This window comes from Eubalaena glacialis, chromosome 12 (genome assembly GCF_028564815.1).
Source record: "Eubalaena glacialis isolate mEubGla1 chromosome 12, mEubGla1.1.hap2.+ XY, whole genome shotgun sequence".
Classification (NCBI taxonomy): Eukaryota; Metazoa; Chordata; class Mammalia; order Artiodactyla; family Balaenidae; genus Eubalaena; species Eubalaena glacialis.
In genome coordinates this window covers 76,305,255-76,327,474 of record NC_083727.1, presented here as the reverse complement: position 1 = coordinate 76,327,474, position 22,220 = coordinate 76,305,255, and positions in this window count along the sequence as shown.

Below are 22,220 nucleotides of genomic sequence, written 5' to 3'. Positions count from 1 at the left end.
GGTATCTAAAAACCTGGAAGTGAGCAGCCCGCAAGCCAGCTCCCTCCTGAGGGAAAAGGACGCCACTTGGTGATCCTAACCACCCACCATGCCCTGAAGTTGCAGGGATCGCTCCGTGGGCACAATGACCTCGAGTGAGGAGGCCCTCCAACTCCAACCTCCAGAGAGACAACCTGGGGCAACGGGCCCCCATGACGACTCGTGTGACCATCACTTGACCTGGAGCTTCTCTCAGAAAACAACAAGAGTGTGCCCCAAAAGAGCAGACTATTGCTTGCAGGACTTACTGCACCCAGAGCAGAGCTAATAAACTTGGCAGGGGAACCGTAAATAACGCTGCCACCATAGAAAAGCCTACAGACACCGCGGTGACGGCGGCCAATGAGACCGGCTGGACTCCTGGCTACTTCAAAAGGCCGTTGACTGAGTGGCCGTCATGGTCCTGGATCACCACCGGCCCTGGACTGTCTGGGAGTTGAGCAGGCAGGGCTCTGACACCTGGTGCTGTTTGTACGTTAATTCAGTGGCCTAACTGAAGAAAGCGCAGACTACTGGTCAGAGCATCTAGGCTGGCAGAAACCGTCAGCCTAAGGGGGCCGAACCAATGTGGAGCAGGGTAAATCCGGCCCCCCCAGCGTCCCTGCGCATCTCTTTCCTGGACCCTTAAAGGTCATTAGAATCTATAAACCTTCCAATGCTGGTGCTCAGGCGGACGAGCAGTGAGGGAGGAGGCCTGGGGACAATCAACCTCACCTGGAGGCTGCTGGGGAGAAGTCCTGCCCCTCCCCCCGTGCATGAGGACACCCAACTCAGCACGAAGCATTTACAGAAGAGGTGTCTGCACCCTCAGCGCCCCAAGAATGAGGAATGGGACAAAAGGCAGAGGAGGGGTTTGTCACCGGCAAAGCCCATTAAAAATTCCTGGGAGATAAAAATAGAATCTGGGCAATATAATAAAGTCTAACCATTTTTTCCTTTGTGCTTTGAATAATGTCACTTGCTCCTAGGTTTCCACAGGCAGAGGTCCCACACCCTGCACTTCAGACCCGATTTCCTAGTGCAAAATGGCTGGGCGGACACCTCAGCTCCCGGGGCCCCGTGCAGACTCCGCGACATAGAGCCTGAGCTCCAGCCAACCCGGCCCTCGAGAGCTCCGCCCCATCCCTCCCGCTGACGCTGACGGGATCCCTACACAGCAGCCCGGCCCACAGCCCGCGGGGGAGCGCACGCTCTCACCTCTCCATTCTCTGATCAAAATATAAAGTTTTCCTTTGCTTCTGAACCAAACTCAGTCTCGATCTGTTGGCTCCAATGACACTGGGCAGGGGGACCCTTGTTGGGGCCCACTCTGCAGGATCAGTAACAGAATTTGAGAACATTGTAACTTCAATGAACAGATGTGTGAGCCAAACTGTAATGAACATAGAGCAGTGTATAAGGCTCGTGTAAAATAAGATGTTTCTAACACTTCCATTTGATATTTCCATCACTTTATTATAAGCAAGTTCAGTGGAGGGGTTTGTCTTATTTGTCAGGTCAACATTAGAGAAATGCAGTGATTTCTTTCCAAGGATGTACATCTAATAATCTTGGCTGAAGTTTCAAACTTGTTTTGAATGATTTTCCATTGAAAATGATACCACTCTTTCAGTTCCTAGATTTCTGAGAAGTATAAAATCTTATATTTTTTTATTACCAAAGGGGAAAGGTGGGAGGAGAGATAAATTAACACTATCGGATTAACATATACACACTGCTATGTATAAAATATATCATCAACAAGGAACTACTGTATACCACAGGGAACTATACTCAATACTTTGTAATAACCCCTAAGGGGAAATAATCTGAAACACAATAGATATCTATATCGACATCATCTATCAACTACAGATAAAATGGAACCTAAAGGAGGCCGATGGTGAGCGTTTCTGACCCTGAAGACTTCAATGATCTAAAGTTCGGACTCTGCCTACGGCCCAAGTCCCTTAATGAACATACATGTACCAGTAGCTTAAAAATTCCCCAGATTGGGTTCGGGGAGACACTGATTTGGAAAAATCCCTGGTGTTCTCCTTACATACATGGGACCTTTCATACAGCTAAAACATGCCTGTGATACCCAGAAGATGGTACACGGTTGGATCAGGAAGATTTTGGAAAAGGCACCTCATCTCCTAGTCTCCTGGTTGTCGGGTTCACCCCTCCAGCCACTTTCCTAACAATCTCCACACTTGAGGGTGTCAGCACCTTCAACATCCTGTTGCACAGAGTTTGGAATTTGTCCAGAGGATGAGGGGAAGGAGGAGAAACAATGAGAGACAAGCCCTAGATGTTCGGACAGGCACATGCCACTCTAATTTCCAATCAGGAAGAAGAATTAAGCAAAGGTTTAGTCTACCGCCCAGAACCAGAGTACGGCCAGAAGCAAACGAGCGGTTTTGCGGACAGCTCGCAAAAAAGCGAGTTCACAAATGAAGCTCAGGAAACTTCAATACACAAACCTGCAGAATTATAAATGATAACTCTCGTCCACAAATATATTGAGGGAAGGCAACGAAGAGAATTTGAAAGCAAGGCAGAATTGCAGGAAACAGATTTCAGGAGGTACATTCGACTCGCCTTGAAAGCACATGAAAAGCGACAAAACGTCGACAATGATGCACTTGGCCAAAAAGGGGGTATGCGTTTTTTCCTGAATATATTCAGGAAAAAACGCATACCCCCTTTTTGGCTAACCAAGCAAGCCAGAAAGGCAAATCAGCACTACAAACAAGTCTCGCTTGCCATCGCTCAAAAGGGCCAGGCTGAAAAACGTGTAAAAACCAGAAATGCAGGACAGGCCATGGAGACATGGAGCCTTGCTACGCTGATGGGAAGGATGGAAATTGCCAACAGCCATTCTGGAGAACTGTACGGTGTGTCCTGAAACATGTAATGAACACAGCTTAGAGAGCATAGGGCACTTCCACTCATGGGCGTAGAAATCGGGAAACCTAAAAATCAACAAAACACAGGCACCCCAAAATTTAGGGCTGCTCTGTTTCCAAGAACCTCCACTTCGGTACACCTTAAATATCCCAGGAAACAGAAAAATGGATAAAGAAGTTGTGGTACTTATGCACAATGGAATATCACTCAGCCATGAAATCAGTGTCATAAGGCTAGTAGCAGCATGATGAGTGGATTTAGGGACGATGACTCTAAGTGAAGTAAGTCACACAGAAAAGGACACTTATCCTAAGATATCACTTATAGAGGGAATGTCAAAATCGCTACACCTGAACTGAATTCCAAAACACAACAGAGTCACACATTTAGAAAAAACACTATGGCTGCTTAACGGGAAAGCTGAGGTGGGGTGAGGAAGCAAACAAGGGTTTGAAATTAGCACAGATACCGTTCCATAAACCAAATATGTAACACACAAGGCCTACTCCTTGCTCAGTGAACAGGACACAACACCCCCTATTCACCGCACAAGAATATATCTGACTAGTAAGAATCTTAAAATCTATGTATTGATATCTCTCTGGAAGTGAATCAAGTGGGTGTAAAGCAGCATAAACACAGCAGTGAAAATCAGCTAAACCCAATTATAAAAATAAATTACAAAAAAAAAAAACAAAGACAGTGAAAGAGAGAGAAATTCTTACAAAATCCGTTCAGGGGCTCTGATGCAAACTGGATGTACCATATCTAGAACTACTGCTGGATGAGACATAAGGCTGGACACTCTTGGGGCTGAGAGGATTGGTGAGGTTGGGTGAGCAAACGCAGACCCTTTAAAGTAATACTGTGTGGTACACATGCCATGGGTCCCAAATCTCCAGGTTCAAGGGCATCTTCCTACATCGAAAACATGCCTGGGAAACCCAGAAGATGGTACACCGTGTGATCGGGAAAGGTTTCTAAAACGCACCTCATTTCTCCTCTCCTTGTGCTCGGGTTCGCCATTCCAGCCGCTTCACTAACAATCTCCCTACTTGGAGAATCAGCACCGTTGACCTCCTGTTTCATACAGGTCGCAATTTGTCCTGAGGATGAACGGGAAGAGGGGGAACCAATGAGAGACTAGCTCTAGATGTTGGGACAGGCACAGGTCACTCTATTTTCCCATCAGGAAGAAGAATGAACCACAGGCTCAGCCTACCCCCCCGGAACCAGAATAGGGCCTGAAGCAATCCTGCGCTTTTGCGGCCAGCTCCCAAAAAAGCGAGTTGACAAATGGAGCTCAGGGGCACTGCAATTCACAAACCTGCAGAGTTGTAAATGATAACTCTCGTCCACAAATATATTGAGGGAAGGCAACGAAGAGGATTTGAAAGCAAGGCAGAATTGCAGGAAACAGATTTCAGGAGGTAGATGCGACTCGCCTTTAAAGCACATGAAAAGCGGCAAAACGTCGACAATGATGCCCTTGGCCAAAAAGGGCGTATGCGTTTTTTCCTGAATATATTCAGGAAAAAACGCATACGCCCTTTTTGGCCAACCAAGCAAGCCGGAAAGGCAAATCAGCACTACAAAGAAGTCTCGCTTGCCATCGGTCAAAAGGGCCATGCTGAAAAAAGTGTAAAAAGCAGAAATGCAGGACAGGTCATGGAGACATGGAAACCTTGCTACGCTGATGGGCGGGATGTAAATTGCCAACAGCCACTCTGGAGAAGTGTACGCTGTGTCCTAAAACATGTAATAAACACAGCTTAGAGACCAGAGGGCACTTCCATTCATGGGCGAATACATTGGGAAAACTGAAAATCCACAAGACACAGGCACCCCAAAGTGTAGAGCTGCCCTGTTTACAAGAATCTCCACTTCGGTACACCTTAAATAGCCCAGGAAAGAGAAAAATGGATAATGGAGTTGTGGTACTTATGCACAATGGAATATCACTCAGCCATGAAATCAACGTCATAAGGCTAGTAGCAGCATGATGAGTGGATTTAGGTACGATGACTCTAAGTGAAATAAGTCACACAGAAAAAGACACTTATCCTAAGATATCACATATAGAGGGACTGTCAAAATCGCTACACTTGAACTGAATTACAAAACAGAACAGAGTCACACGTTTAGAAAACACACTATGGCTGCTTAACGGGAAAGGAGAGGTGGCGTGATGCATAAAACAAGCGTTTGAAATTAGCTCAGATACCGTTCCAGAAGCCAAATATGTACTAGAAAAGACCTACTCCAGGCTCAGTGAACTGGACTCAACACCCCCTATTCACCGCACAAGAATATATCTGACTAGTAAGAATCTTAAAACCTATGTATTGATATCTCTCTGGAAGTGAATCAAGAGGGTGTAAAGCGGCATAAACACAGCAGTGAAAAGCAGCTAAACCCCATTATAAAAATAAATTACTTAAAAAATAACCCATAAAACTAAGACAGTGAAAGAGAGAGAAATTTTTACAAAATACGTTCAGGGGCTCTGATGCAACCTGGATTGACCATATCTAGACCCACACCTGGGTGAGACATAAGGCTGGACACTCTTAGGGCTGAGAGGATTGGTGAGGTTGGGTGAGCAAACGCAGACCCTTTAAAGTAATACTGCGTGGTACCCATCCCATGGTTCCCAAATCTCCAGGTTCAAGGGCATCTTCCTACATCGAAAACATGCATGGGAAACCCAGAAGATGGTACACCGTGTGATCGGGAAAGGTTTTTAAAACGCACCTCATTTCTCCTCTCCTTGTGCTCGGGTTCGCCATTCCAGCCGCTTTCCTAGCAATCTCCCCACTTGGAGAATCAGCAGCCTTAACCTCCTGTTTCGTACAGGTTGCAATTTGTCCCGAGGATGAACGGGAAGAGGGGGAACCAATGAGAGACTAGCTCTAGATGTTGGGACAGGCACAGGTCACTCTATTTTCCCATCAGGAAGAAGAATGAACCACAGGCTCAGCCTACCCCCCCGGAACCAGAATAGGGCCTGAAGCAATCCTGCGCTTTTGCGCCCAGCTCCCAAAAAAGCGAGTTGACAAATGGAGCTCAGGGGCACTGCAATTCACAAACCTGCAGAGTTATAAATGATAACTCTCGTCCACAAATATATTGAGGGAAGGCAACGAAGAGGATTTGAAAGCAAGGCAGAATTGCAGGAAACAGATTTCAGGAGGTAGATGCGACTCGCCTTTAAAGCACATGAAAAGCGGCAAAACTTCGACAATGATGCCCTTGGCCAAAAAGGGCGTATGCGTTTTTTTCTGAATATATTCAGAAAAAAGCGCATACGCCCTTTTTGGCCAACCAAGCAAGCCGGAAAGGCAAATCAGCACTACAAAGAAGTCTTGCTTGCCCTCGGTCAAAAGGGCCATGCTGAAAAAAGTGTAAAAACCGGAAATGCAGGACAGGCCATGGAGACATGGGAGCCTTGCTACGCTGATGGGCGGGATGGAAATTGCCAACAGCCACTCTGGAGAAGTGTACGCTGCGTCCTGAAACATGGAATAAACACAGCTTAGAGAGCATAGGGCACTTCCACTCATGGGCGTAGAAATCGGGAAACCTAAAAATCAACAAGACACAGGCACCCCAAAGTTTAGGGCTGCTCTGTTTCCAAGAACCTCCACTTCGGTACACCTTAAATATCCCAGGAAAGAGAAAAATGGATAAAGAAGTTGTGGTACTTATGCACAATGGAATATCACTCAGCCATAAATCAGTGTCATAAGGCTAGTAGCAGCATGATGAGTGGATTTAGGGACGATGACTCTAAGTGAAGTAAGTCACACAGAAAAGGACACTTATCCTAAGATATCACTTATAGAGGGAATGTCAAAATCGCTACACCTGAACTGAATTCCAAAACACAACAGAGTCACACATTTAGAAAACACACTATGGCTGCTTAAAGGGAAAGGTGAGGTGGGGCGATGCATAAAACAAGGGTTTGAAATTAGCTCAGATACCGTTCCACAAGCTAAATATGTAATAGACAAGACCTACTCCCTGCTCAGTGAACTGGACTCAACACCCCCTATTCACCACCCAAGAATATATCTGACTAGGAAGAGTCTTAAAACCTATGTATTGATATCTCTCTGGAAGTGAATCAAGAGGGTGTAAAGCGGCATAAACACAGCAAGGAAAAGAAGCTAAACCCCCTTATAAAAATTGACTACTTAAAAAAAAAAACCCATAAAACAAAGACAGTGAAAGAGAGAGAAATTCTTACAAAATCCGTTCAGGGGCTCTGATGCAACCTGGATTGACCATATCTAGACCCACAGCTGGATGAGACATAAGGCTGGACACTCTTGGGGCTGAGAGGATTGGTGAGGTTGGGTGAGCAAACGCAGACCCTTTAAAGTAATACTGCGTGGTACCCATGCCATGGGTCCCAAATCTCCAGGTTCAAGGGCATCTTCCTACATCGAAAACATGCCTGGGAAACCCAGAAGATGGTACACCGTGTGATCGGGAAAGGTTTCTAAAACGCACCTCATTTCTCCTCTCCTTGTGCTCGGGTTCGCCATTCCAGCCGCTTCACTAACAATCTCCCTACGTGGAGAATCAGCACCGTTGACCTCCTGTTTCGTACAGGTCGCAATTTGTCCCGAGGATGAACGGGAAGAGGGGGAACCAATGAGAGAATAGCTCTAGGTGTTGGGACAGGCACAGGTCACTCTATTTTCCCATCAGGAAGAAGAATGAACCACAGGCTCAGCCTGCCCCCCGGAACCAGAATAGGGCCTGAAGCAATCCTGCGCTTTTGCGGCCAGCTCCCAAAAAAGCGAGTTGACAAATGGAGCTCAGGGGCACTGCAATTCACAAACCTGCAGAGTTGTAAATGATAACTCTCGTCCACAAATATATTGAGGGAAGGCAACGAAGAGGATTTGAAAGCAAGGCAGAATTGCAGGAAACCGGTTTCAGGATGTAGATTCGACTCGCCTTGAAAGCACATGAAAAGCGGCAAAGCGTTGACAATGATGCCCTTGGCCAAAAAGGGCGTATGCGTTTTCTCCTGAATATATTCAGGAAAAAACGCATACGCCCTTTTTGGCCAACCAAGCAAGCCGGAAAGGCAAATCGGCGCTACAAAGAAGTCTGGCTTGCCAGAGGTCAAAAGGGCCATGCTGAAAAAAGTGTAAAAACCGGAAATGCAGGACAGGCCATGGAGACATGGGAGCCTTGCTACGCTGATGGGCGGGATGGCAATTGCCAACAGCCACTCTGGAGAAGTGTACGCTGCGTCCTGAAACATGGAATAAACACAGCTTAGAGAGCATAGGGCACTTCCACTCATGGGCGTAGAAATCGGGAAACCTAAAATCAACAAGACACAGGCACCCCAAAGTTTAGGGCTGCTCTGTTTCCAAGAACCTCCACTTCGGTACACCTTAAATATCCCAGGAAAGAGAAAAATGGATAAAGAAGTTGTGGTACTTATGCACAATGGAATATCACTCAGCCATAAATCAGTGTCATAAGGCTAGTAGCAGCATGATGAGTGGATTTAGGGACGATGACTCTAAGTGAAGTAAGTCACACAGAAAAGGACACTTATCCTAAGATATCACTTATAGAGGGAATGTCAAAATCGCTACACCTGAACTGAATTCCAAAACACAACAGAGTCACACATTTAGAAAACACACTATGGCTGCTTAACGGGAAAGGTGAGGTGGGGCGATGCATAAAACAAGGGTTTGAAATTAGCTCAGATACCGTTCCACAAGCCAAATATGTAATAGACAAGACCTACTCCCTGCTCAGTGAACTGGACTCAACACCCCCTATTCACCACCGAAGAATATATCTGACTAGGAAGAGTCTTAAAACCTATGTATTGATATCTCTCTGGAAGTGAATCAAGAGGGTGTAAAGCGGCATAAACACAGCAGGGAAAAGCAGCTAAATCCCGATATAAAAATAAGCTACTTAAAAAAAAAACCCATAAAACAAAGACAGTGAAAGAGAGAGAAATTCTTACAAAATCCGTTCAGGGGCTCTGATGCAACCTGGATTGACCATATCTAGACCCACAGCTGGATGAGACATAAGGCTGGACACTCTTGGGGCTCAGAGGATTGGTGAGGTTGGGCGAGCAAACGCAGACCCTTTGAAGTAATACTGCGTGGTACCCATCCCATGGGTCCCAAATCTCCAGGTGCAACGGCATCTTCCTACATCGAAAACATGCATGGGAAACCCAGAAGATGGTACAATGTGTGATCGGGAAAGGTTTCTAAAACGCACCTCATTTCTCCTCTCCTTGTGCTCGGGTTCGCCATTCCAGCCGCTTTACTAACAATCTCCCTACTTGGAGAATCAGCACCGTTAACCTCCTGTTTCGTACAGGTTGCAATTTGTCCTGAGGATGAAAGGGAAGAGGGGGAACCAATGAGAGACTAGCTCTAGATGTTGGGACAGGCACAGGTCACTCTATTTTCCCATCAGGAAGAAGAATGAACCACAGGCTCAGCCTACCCCCCCGGAACCAGAATAGGGCCTGAAGCAATCCTGCGCTTTTGCGGCCAGCTCCCAAAAAAGCGAGTTGACAAATGGAGCTCAGGGGCACTGCAATTCACAAACCTGCAGAGTTGTAAATGATAACTCTCGTCCACAAATATATTGAGGGAAGGCAACGAAGAGGATTTGAAAGCAAGGCAGAATTGCAGGAAACCGGTTTCAGGATGTAGATTCGACTCGCCTTGAAAGCACATGAAAAGCGGCAAAGCGTTGACAATGATGCCCTTGGCCAAAAAGGGCGTATGCGTTTTTTCCTGAATATATTCAGGAAAAAACGCATACGCCCTTTTTGGCCAACCAAGCAAGCCGGAAAGGCAAATCGGCGCTACAAAGAAGTCTGGCTTGCCAGAGGTCAAAAGGGCCATGCTGAAAAAAGTGTAAAAACCGGAAATGCAGGACAGGCCATGGAGACATGGGAGCCTTGCTACGCTGATGGGCGGGATGGAAATTGCCAACAGCCACTCTGGAGAAGTGTACGCTGCGTCCTGAAACATGGAATAAACACAGCTTAGAGAGCATAGGGCACTTCCACTCATGGGCGTAGAAATCGGGAAACCTAAAAATCAACAAGACACAGGCACCCCAAAGTTTAGGGCTGCTCTGTTTCCAAGAACCTCCACTTCGGTACACCTTAAATATCCCAGGAAAGAGAAAAATGGATAAAGAAGTTGTGGTACTTATGCACAATGGAATATCACTCAGCCATAAATCAGTGTCATAAGGCTAGTAGCAGCATGATGAGTGGATTTAGGGACGATGACTCTAAGTGAAGTAAGTCACACAGAAAAGGACACTTATCCTAAGATATCACTTATAGAGGGAATGTCAAAATCGCTACACCTGAACTGAATTCCAAAACACAACAGAGTCACACATTTAGAAAACACACTATGGCTGCTTAACGGGAAAGGTGAGGTGGGGCGATGCATAAAACAAGGGTTTGAAATTAGCTCAGATACCGTTCCACAAGCCAAATATGTAATAGACAAGACCTACTCCCTGCTCAGTGAACTGGACTCAACACCCCCTATTCACCACCCAAGAATATATCTGACTAGGAAGAGTCTTAAAACCTATGTATTGATATCTCTCTGGAAGTGAATCAAGAGGGTGTAAAGCGGCATAAACACAGCAAGGAAAAGAAGCTAAACCCCTTTATAAAAATTGACTACTTAAAACAAAAAAACCCATAAAACAAAGACAGTGAAAGAGAGAGAAATTCTTACAAAATCCGTTCAGGGGCTCTGATGCAACCTGGATTGACCATATCTAGACCCACAGCTGGATGAGACATAAGGCTGGACACTCTTGGGGCTGAGAGGATTGGTGAGGTTGGGTGAGCAAACGCAGACCCTTTAAAGTAATACTGCGTGGTACCCATGCCATGGGTCCCAAATCTCCAGGTTCAAGGGCATCTTCCTACATCGAAAACATGCCTGGGAAACCCAGAAGATGGTACACCGTGTGATCGGGAAAGGTTTCTAAAACGCACCTCATTTCTCCTCTCCTTGTGCTCGGGTTCGCCATTCCAGCCGCTTCACTAACAATCTCCCTACGTGGAGAATCAGCACCGTTGACCTCCTGTTTCGTACAGGTCGCAATTTGTCCCGAGGATGAACGGGAAGAGGGGGAACCAATTAGAGACTAGCTCTAGGTGTTGGGACAGGCACAGGTCACTCTATTTTCCCATCAGGAAGAAGAATGAACCACAGGCTCAGCCTACCCCCCCGGAACCAGAATAGGGCCTGAAGCAATCCTGCGCTTTTGCGGCCAGCTCCCAAAAAAGCGAGTTGACAAATGGAGCTCAGGGGCACTGCAATTCACAAACCTGCAGAGTTGTAAATGATAACTCTCGTCCACAAATATATTGAGGGAAGGCAACGAAGAGGATTTGAAAGCAAGGCAGAATTGCAGGAAACCGGTTTCAGGAGGTAGATTCGACTCGCCTTGAAAGCACATGAAAAGCGGCAAAGCGTTGACAATGATGCCCTTGGCCAAAAAGGGCGTATGCGTTTTTTCCTGAATATATTCAGGAAAAAACGCATACGCCCTTTTTGGCCAACCAAGCAAGCCGGAAATGCAAATCGGCGCTACAAAGAAGTCTGGCTTGCCAGCGGTCAAAAGGGCCATGCTGAAAAATGTGTAAAAACCAGAAATGCAGGACAGGCCATGGAGACATGGGAGCCTTGCTACGCTGATGGGCGGGGTGGAAATTGCCAACAGCCACTCTGGAGAAGTGTACGCTGCGTCCTGAAACATGTAATAAACACAGCTTAGAGAGCATAGGGCACTTCCACTCATGGGCGTAGAAATCGGGAAACCTAAAAATCAACAAGACACAGGCACCCCAAAGTTTAGGGCTGCTCTGTTTCCAAGAACCTCCACTTCGGTACACCTTAAATATCCCAGGAAAGAGAAAAATGGATAAAGAAGTTGTGGTACTTATGCACAATGGAATATCACTCAGCCATAAATCAGTGTCATAAGGCTAGTAGCAGCATGATGAGTGGATTTAGGGACGATGACTCTAAGTGAAGTAAGTCACACAGAAAAGGACACTTATCCTAAGATATCACTTATAGAGGGAATGTCAAAATCGCTACACCTGAACTGAATTCCAAAACACAACAGAGTCACACATTTAGAAAACACACTATGGCTGCTTAACGGGAAAGGTGAGGTGGGGCGATGCATAAAACAAGGGTTTGAAATTAGCTCAGATACCGTTCCACAAGCCAAATATGTAATAGACAAGACCTACTCCCTGCTCAGTGAACTGGACTCAACACCCCCTATTCACCGCCCAAGAATATATCTGACTAGGAAGAGTCTTAAAACCTATGTATTGATATCTCTCTGGAAGTGAATCAAGAGGGTGTAAAGCGGCATAAACACAGCAGGGAAAAGCAGCTAAATCCCGTTATAAAAATAAGCTACTTAAAAAAAAAAACCCATAAAACAAAGACAGTGAAAGAGAGAGAAATTCTTACAAAATCCGTTCAGGGGCTCTGATGCAACCTGGATTGACCATATCTAGACCCACAGCTGGATGAGACATAAGGCTGGACACTCTTGGCGCTGAGAGGATTGGTGAGGTTGGGTGAGCAAACGCAGACCCTTTAAAGTAATACTGCGTGGTACCCATGCCATGGGTCCCAAATCTCCAGGTTCAAGGGCATCTTCCTACATCGAAAACATGCCTGGGAAACCCAGAAGATGGTACACCGTGTGATCGGGAAAGGTTTCTAAAACGCACCTCATTTCTCCTCTCCTTGTGCTCGGGTTCGCCATTCCAGCCGCTTCACTAACAATCTCCCTACGTGGAGAATCAGCACCGTTGACCTCCTGTTTCGTACAGGTCGCAATTTGTCCCGAGGATGAACGGGAAGAGGGGGAACCAATTAGAGACTAGCTCTAGGTGTTGGGACAGGCACAGGTCACTCTATTTTCCCATCAGGAAGAAGAATGAACCACAGGCTCAGCCTGCCCCCCGGAACCAGAATAAGGCCTGAAGCAATCCTGCGCTTTTGCGGCCAGCTCCCAAAAAAGCGAGTTGACAAATGGAGCTCAGGGGCACTGCAATTCACAAACCTGCAGAGTTGTAAATGATAACTCTCGTCCAAAAATATATTGAGGGAAGGCAACAAAGAGGATTTGAAAGCAAGGCAGAATTGCAGGAAACCGGTTTCAGGAGGTAGATTCGACTCGCCTTGAAAGCACATGAAAAGCGGCAAAGCGTTGACAGTGATGCCCTTGGCCAAAAAGGGCGTATGCGTTTTTTCCTGAATATATTCAGGAAAAAACGCATACGCCCTTTTTGGCCAACCAAGCAAGCCGGAAAGGCAAATCGGCGCTACAAAGAAGTCTGGCTTGCCAGAGGTCAAAAGGGCCATGCTGAAAAAAGTGTAAAAACCGGAAATGCAGGACAGGCCATGGAGACATGGGAGCCTTGCTACGCTGATGGGCGGGATGGAAATTGCCAACAGCCACTCTGGAGAAGTGTACGCTGCGTCCTGAAACATGGAATAAACACAACTTAGAGAGCATAGGGCACTTCCACTCATGGGCGTAGAAATCGGGAAACCTAAAAATCAACAAGACACAGGCATCCCAAAGTTTAGGGCTGCTCTGTTTCCAAGAACCTCCACTTCGGTACACCTTAAATATCCCAGGAAAGGGAAAAATGGATAAAGAAGTTGTGGTACTTATGCACAATGGAATATCACTCAGCCATGAAATCAGTGTCATAAGGCTAGTAGCAGCATGATGAGTGGATTTAGGGACGATGACTCTAAGTGAAGTAAGTCACACAGAAAAGAACACATATCCTAAGATATCACTTATAGAGGGAATGTCAAAATCGCTACACCTGAACTGAATTCCAAAACACAACAGAGTCACACATTTAGAAAACACACTATGGCTGCTTAAAGGGAAAGGTGAGGTGGGGCGATGCATAAAACAAGGGTTTGAAATTAGCTCAGATACCGTTCCACAAGCCAAATATGTAATAGACAAGACCTACTCCCTGCTCTGTGAACTGGACTCAACACCCCCTATTCACCACCCAAGAATATATCTGACTAGGAAGAGTCTTAAAACCTATGTATTGATATCTCTCTGGAAGTGAATCAAGAGGGTGTAAAGCGGCATAAACACAGCAAGGAAAAGAAGCTAAACCCCCTTATAAAAATTGACTACTTAAAAAAAAAACCCATAAAACAAAGACAGTGAAAGAGAGAGAAATTCTTACAAAATCCGTTCAGGGGCTCTGATGCAACCTGGATTGACCATATCTAGACCCACAGCTGGATGAGACATAAGGCTGGACACTCTTGGGGCTGAGAGGATTGGTGAGGTTGGGTGAGCAAACGCAGACCCTTTAAAGTAATACTGCGTGGTACCCATGCCATGGGTCCCAAATCTCCAGGTTCAAGGGCATCTTCCTACATCGAAAACATGCCTGGGAAACCCAGAAGATGGTACACCGTGTGATCGGGAAAGGTTTCTAAAACGCACCTCATTTCTCCTCTCCTTGTGCTCGGGTTCGCCATTCCAGCCGCTTCACTAACAATCTCCCTACGTGGAGAATCAGCACCGTTGACCTCCTGTTTCGTACAGGTCGCAATTTGTCCCGAGGATGAACGGGAAGAGGGGGAACCAATTAGAGACTAGCTCTAGGTGTTGGGACAGGCACAGGTCACCCTATTTTCCCATCAGGAAGAAGAATGAACCACAGGCTCAGCCTGCCCCCCGGAACCAGAATAAGGCCTGAAGCAATCCTGCGCTTTTGCGGCCAGCTCCCAAAAAAGCGAGTTGACAAATGGAGCTCAGGGGCACTGCAATTCACAAAACTGCAGAGTTGTAAATGATAACTCTCGTCCACAAATATATTGAGGGAAGGCAACAAAGAGGATTTGAAAGCAAGGCAGAATTGCAGGAAACCGGTTTCAGGAGGTAGATTCGACTCGCCTTGAAAGCACATGAAAAGCGGCAAAGCGTTGACAATGATGCCCTTGGCCAAAAAGGGCGTATGCGTTTTTTCCTGAATATATTCAGGAAAAAACGCATACGCCCTTTTTGGCCAACCAAGCAAGCCGGAAAGGCAAATCGGCGCTACAAAGAAGTCTGGCTTGCCAGAGGTCAAAAGGGCCATGCTGAAAAAAGTGTAAAAACCGGAAATGCAGGACAGGCCATGGAGACATGGGAGCCTTGCTACGCTGATGGGCGGGATGGAAATTGCCAACAGCCACTCTGGAGAAGTGTACGCTGCGTCCTGAAACATGGAATAAACACAGCTTAGAGAGCATAGGGCACTTCCACTCATGGGCGTAGAAATCGGGAAACCTAAAAATCAACAAGACACAGGCACCCCAAAGTTTAGGGCTGCTCTGTTTCCAAGAACCTCCACTTCGGTACACCTTAAATATCCCAGGAAAGAGAAAAATGGATAAAGAAGTTGTGGTACTTATGCACAATGGAATATCACTCAGCCATAAATCAGTGTCATAAGGCTAGTAGCAGCATGATGAGTGGATTTAGGGACGATGACTCTAAGTGAAGTAAGTCACACAGAAAAGGACACTTATCCTAAGATATCACTTATAGAGGGAATGTCAAAATCGCTACACCTGAACTGAATTCCAAAACACAACAGAGTCACACATTTAGAAAACACACTATGGCTGCTTAACGGGAAAGGTGAGGTGGGGCGATGCATAAAACAAGGGTTTGAAATTAGCTCAGATACCGTTCCACAAGCCAAATATGTAATAGACAAGACCTACTCCCTGCTCAGTGAACTGGACTCAACACCCCCTATTCACCACCCAAGAATATATCTGACTAGGAAGAGTCTTAAAACCTATGTATTGATATCTCTCTGGAAGTGAATCAAGAGGGTGTAAAGCGGCATAAACACAGCAAGGAAAAGAAGCTAAACCCCCTTATAAAAATTGACTACTTAAAAAAAAAAACCCATAAAACAAAGACAGTGAAAGAGAGAGAAATTCTTACAAAATCCGTTCAGGGGCTCTGATGCAACCTGGATTGACCATATCTAGACCCACAGCTGGATGAGACATAAGGCTGGACACTCTTGGGGCTCAGAGGATTGGTGAGGTTGGGCGAGCAAACGCAGACCCTTTGAAGTAATACTGCGTGGTACCCATCCCATGGGTCCCAAATCTCCAGGTGCAACGGCATCTTCCTACATCGAAAACATGCATGGGAAACCCAGAAGATGGTACAATGTGTGATCGGGAAAGGTTTCTAAAACGCACCTCATTTCTCCTCTCCTTGTGCTCGGGTTCGCCATTCCAGCCGCTTTACTAACAATCTCCCTACTTGGAGAATCAGCACCGTTAACCTCCTGTTTCGTACAGGTTGCAATTTGTCCTGAGGATGAACGGGAAGAGGGGGAACCAATGAGAGACTAGCTCTAGATGTTGGGACAGGCACAGGTCACTCTATTTTCCCATCAGGAAGAAGAATGAACCACAGGCTCAGCCTACCCCCCCGGAACCAGAATAGGGCCTGAAGCAATCCTGCGCTTTTGCGCCCAGCTCCCAAAAAAGCGAGTTGACAAATGGAGCTCAGGGGCACTGCAATTCACAAACCTGCAGAGTTGTAAATGATAACTCTCGTCCACAAATATATTGAGGGAAGGCAACGAAGAGGATTTGAAAGCAAGGCAGAATTGCAGGAAACCGGTTTCAGGATGTAGATTCGACTCGCCTTGAAAGCACATGAAAAGCGGCAAAGCGTTGACAATGATGCCCTTGGCCAAAAAGGGCGTATGCGTTTTTTCCTGAATATATTCAGGAAAAAACGCATACGCCCTTTTTGGCCAACCAAGCAAGCCGGAAAGGCAAATCGGCGCTACAAAGAAGTCTGGCTTGCCAGAGGTCAAAAGGGCCATGCTGAAAAAAGTGTAAAAACCGGAAATGCAGGACAGGCCATGGAGACATGGGAGCCTTGCTACGCTGATGGGCGGGGTGGAAATTGCCAACAGCCACTCTGGAGAAGTGTACGCTGCGTCCTGAAACATGGAATAAACACAGCTTAGAGAGCATAGGGCACTTCCACTCATGGGCGTAGAAATCGGGAAACCTAAAAATCAACAAGACACAGGCACCCCAAAGTTTAGGGCTGCTCTGTTTCCAAGAACCTCCACTTCGGTACACCTTAAATATCCCAGGAAAGAGAAAAATGGATAAAGAAGTTGTGGTACTTATGCACAATGGAATATCACTCAGCCATAAATCAGTGTCATAAGGCTAGTAGCAGCATGATGAGTGGATTTAGGGACGATGACTCTAAGTGAAGTAAGTCACACAGAAAAGGACACTTATCCTAAGATATCACTTATAGAGGGAATGTCAAAATCGCTACACCTGAACTGAATTCCAAAACACAACAGAGTCACACATTTAGAAAACACACTATGGCTGCTTAACGGGAAAGGTGAGGTGGGGCGATGCATAAAACAAGGGTTTGAAATTAGCTCAGATACCGTTCCACAAGCCAAATATGTAATAGACAAGACCTACTCCCTGCTCAGTGAACTGGACTCAACACCCCCTATTCACCACCCAAGAATATATCTGACTAGGAAGAGTCTTAAAACCTATGTATTGATATCTCTCTGGAAGTGAATCAAGAGGGTGTAAAGCGGCATAAACACAGCAAGGAAAAGAAGCTAAACCCCCTTATAAAAATTGACTACTTAAAAAAAAAACCCATAAAACAAAGACAGTGAAAGAGAGAGAAATTCTTACAAAATCCGTTCAGGGGCTCTGATGCAACCTGGATTGACCATATCTAGACCCACAGCTGGATGAGACATAAGGCTGGACACTCTTGGGGCTCAGAGGATTGGTGAGGTTGGGCGAGCAAACGCAGACCCTTTGAAGTAATACTGCGTGGTACCCATCCCATGGGTCCCAAATCTCCAGGTGCAACGGCATCTTCCTACATCGAAAACATGCATGGGAAACCCAGAAGATGGTACAATGTGTGATCGGGAAAGGTTTCTAAAACGCACCTCATTTCTCCTCTCCTTGTGCTCGGGTTCGCCATTCCAACCGCTTTACTAACAATCTCCCTACTTGGAGAATCAGCACCGTTAACCTCCTGTTTCGTACAGGTTGCAATTTGTCCTGAGGATGAACGGGAAGAGGGGGAACCAATGAGAGACTAGCTCTAGATGTTGGGACAGGCACAGGTCACTCTATTTTCCCATCAGGAAGAAGAATGAACCACAGGCTCAGCCTACCCCCCCGGAACCAGAATAGGGCCTGAAGCAATCCTGCGCTTTTGCGGCCAGCTCCCAAAAAAGCGAGTTGACAAATGGAGCTCAGGGGCACTGCAATTCACAAACCTGCAGAGTTGTAAATGATAACTCTCGTCCACAAATATATTGAGGGAAGGCAACGAAGAGGATTTGAAAGCAAGGCAGAATTGCAGGAAACCGGTTTCAGGATGTAGATTCGACTCGCCTTGAAAGCACATGAAAAGCGGCAAAGCGTTGACAATGATGCCCTTGGCCAAAAAGGGCGTATGCGTTTTTTCCTGAATATATTCAGGAAAAAACGCATACGCCCTTTTTGGCCAACCAAGCAAGCCGGAAAGGCAAATCGGCGCTACAAAGAAGTCTGGCTTGCCAGAGGTCAAAAGGGCCATGCTGAAAAAAGTGTAAAAACCGGAAATGCAGGACAGGCCATGGAGACATGGGAGCCTTGCTACGCTGATGGGCGGGATGGAAATTGCCAACAGCCACTCTGGAGAAGTGTACGCTGCGTCCTGAAACATGGAATAAACACAGCTTAGAGAGCATAGGGCACTTCCACTCATGGGCGTAGAAATCGGGAAACCTAAAAATCAACAAGACACAGGCACCCCAAAGTTTAGGGCTGCTCTGTTTCCAAGAACCTCCACTTCGGTACACCTTAAATATCCCAGGAAAGAGAAAAATGGATAAAGAAGTTGTGGTACTTATGCACAATGGAATATCACTCAGCCATAAATCAGTGTCATAAGGCTAGTAGCAGCATGATGAGTGGATTTAGGGACGATGACTCTAAGTGAAGTAAGTCACACAGAAAAGGACACTTATCCTAAGATATCACTTATAGAGGGAATGTCAAAATCGCTACACCTGAACTGAATTCCAAAACACAACAGAGTCACACATTTAGAAAACACACTATGGCTGCTTAAAGGGAAAGGTGAGGTGGGGCGATGCATAAAACAAGGGTTTGAAATTAGCTCAGATACCGTTCCACAAGCCAAATATGTAATAGACAAGACCTACTCCCTGCTCAGTGAACTGGACTCAACACCCCCTATTCACCACCCAAGAATATATCTGACTAGGAAGAGTCTTAAAACCTATGTATTGATATCTCTCTGGAAGTGAATCAAGAGGGTGTAAAGCGGCATAAACACAGCAAGGAAAAGAAGCTAAACCCCCTTATAAAAATTGACTACTTAAAAAAAAAGAACCCATAAAACAAAGACAGTGAAAGAGAGAGAAATTCTTACAAAATCCGTTCAGGGGCTCTGATGCAACCTGGATTCACCATATCTAGACCCACAGCTGGATGAGACATAAGGCTGGACACTCTTGGGGCTGAGAGGATTGGTGAGGTTGGGTGAGCAAACGCAGACCCTTTAAAGTAATACTGCGTGGTACCCATGCCATGGGTCCCAAATCTCCAGGTTCAAGGGCATCTTCCTACATCGAAAACATGCCTGGGAAACCCAGAAGATGGTACACCGTGTGATCGGGAAAGGTTTCTAAAACGCACCTCATTTCTCCTCTCCTTGTGCTCGGGTTCGCCATTCCAGCCGCTTCACTAACAATCTCCCTACGTGGAGAATCAGCACCGTTGACCTCCTGTTTCGTACAGGTCGCAATTTGTCCCGAGGATGAACGGGAAGAGGGGAAACCAATGAGAAACTAGCTCTAGGTTTTGGGACAGGCACAGGTCACTCTATTTTCCCATCAGGAAGAAGAATGTACCACAGGCTCAGCCTGCCCCCCGGAACCAGAATAGGGCCTGAAGCAATCCTGCGCTTTTGCGGCCAGCTCCCAAAAAAGCGAGTTGACAAATGGAGCTCAGGGGCACTGCAATTCACAAACCTGCAGAGTTGTAAATGATAACTCTCGTCCACAAATATATTGAGGGAAGGCAACGAAGAGGATTTGAAAGCAAGGCAGAATTGCAGGAAACCGGTTTCAGGAGGTAGATTCGACTCGCCTTGAAAGCACATGAAAAGCGGCAAAGCGTTGACAATGATGCCCTTGGCCAAAAAGGGCGTATGCGTTTTTTCCTGAATATATTCAGGAAAAAACGCATACGCCCTTTTTGGCCAACCAAGCAAGCCGGAAAGGCAAATCGGCGCTACAAAGAAGTCTGGCTTGCCAGCGATCAAAAGGGCCATGCTGAAAAAAGTGTAAAAACCGGAAATGCAGGACAGGCCATGGAGACATGGGAGCCTTGCTACGCTGATGGGCGGGGTGGAAATTGCCAACAGCCACTCTGGAGAAGTGTACGCTGCGTCCTGAAACATGTAATAAACACAACTTAGAGAGCATAGGGCACTTCCACTCATGGGCGTAGAAATCGGGAAACCTAAAAATCAACAAGACACAGGCACCCCAAAGTTTAGGGCTGCTCTGTTTCCAAGAACCTCCACTTCGGTACACCTTAAATATCCCAGGAAAGAGAAAAATGGATAAAGAAGTTGTGGTACTTATGCACAATGGAATATCACTCAGCCATAAATCAGTGTCATAAGGCTAGTAGCAGCATGATGAGTGGATTTAGGGACGATGACTCTAAGTGAAGTAAGTCACACAGAAAAGGACACTTATCCTAAGATATCACTTATAGAGGGAATGTCAAAATCGCTACACCTGAACTGAATTCCAAAACACAACAGAGTCACACATTTAGAAAACACACTATGGCTGCTTAACGGGAAAGGTGAGGTGGGGCGATGCATAAAACAAGGGTTTGAAATTAGTTCAGATACCGTTCCACAAGCCAAATATGTAATAGACAAGACCTACTCCCTGCTCAGTGAACTGGACTCAACACCCCCTATTCACCGCCCAAGAATATATCTGACTAGGAAGAGTCTTAAAACCTATGTATTGATATCTCTCTGGAAGTGAATCAAGAGGGTGTAAAGCGGCATAAACACAGCAGGGAAAAGCAGCTAAATCCCGTTATAAAAATAAGCTACTTAAAAAAAAAAACCCATAAAACAAAGACAGTGAAAGAGAGAGAAATTCTTACAAAATCCGTTCAGGGGCTCTGATGCAACCTGGATTGACCATATCTAGACCCACAGCTGGATGAGACATAAGGCTGGACACTCTTGGGGCTGAGAGGATTGGTGAGGTTGGGTGAGCAAACGCAGACCCTTTAAAGTAATACTGCGTGGTACCCATGCCATGGGTCCCAAATCTCCAGGTTCAAGGGCATCTTCCTACATCGAAAACATGCCTGGGAAACCCAGAAGATGGTACACCGTGTGATCGGGAAAGGTTTCTAAAACGCACCTCATTTCTCCTCTCCTTGTGCTCGGGTTCGCCATTCCAGCCGCTTCACTAACAATCTCCCTACGTGGAGAATCAGCACCGTTGACCTCCTGTTTCGTACAGGTCGCAATTTGTCCCGAGGATGAACGGGAAGAGGGGGAACCAATTAGAGACTAGCTCTAGGTGTTGGGACAGGCACAGGTCACCCTATTTTCCCATCAGGAAGAAGAATGAACCACAGGCTCAGCCTGCCCCCCGGAACCAGAATAAGGCCTGAAGCAATCCTGCGCTTTTGCGGCCAGCTCCCAAAAAAGCGAGTTGACAAATGGAGCTCAGGGGCACTGCAATTCACAAACCTGCAGAGTTGTAAATGATAACTCTCGTCCACAAATATATTGAGGGAAGGCAACAAAGAGGATTTGAAAGCAAGGCAGAATTGCAGGAAACCGGTTTCAGGAGGTAGATTCGACTCGCCTTGAAAGCACATGAAAAGCGGCAAAGCGTTGACAATGATGCCCTTGGCCAAAAAGGGCGTATGCGTTTTTTCCTGAATATATTCTGGAAAAAACGCATACGCCCTTTTTGGCCAACCAAGCAAGCCGGAAAGGCAAATTGGCGCTACAAAGAAGTCTGGCTTGCCAGAGGTCAAAAGGGCCATGCTGAAAAAAGTGTAAAAACCGGAAAT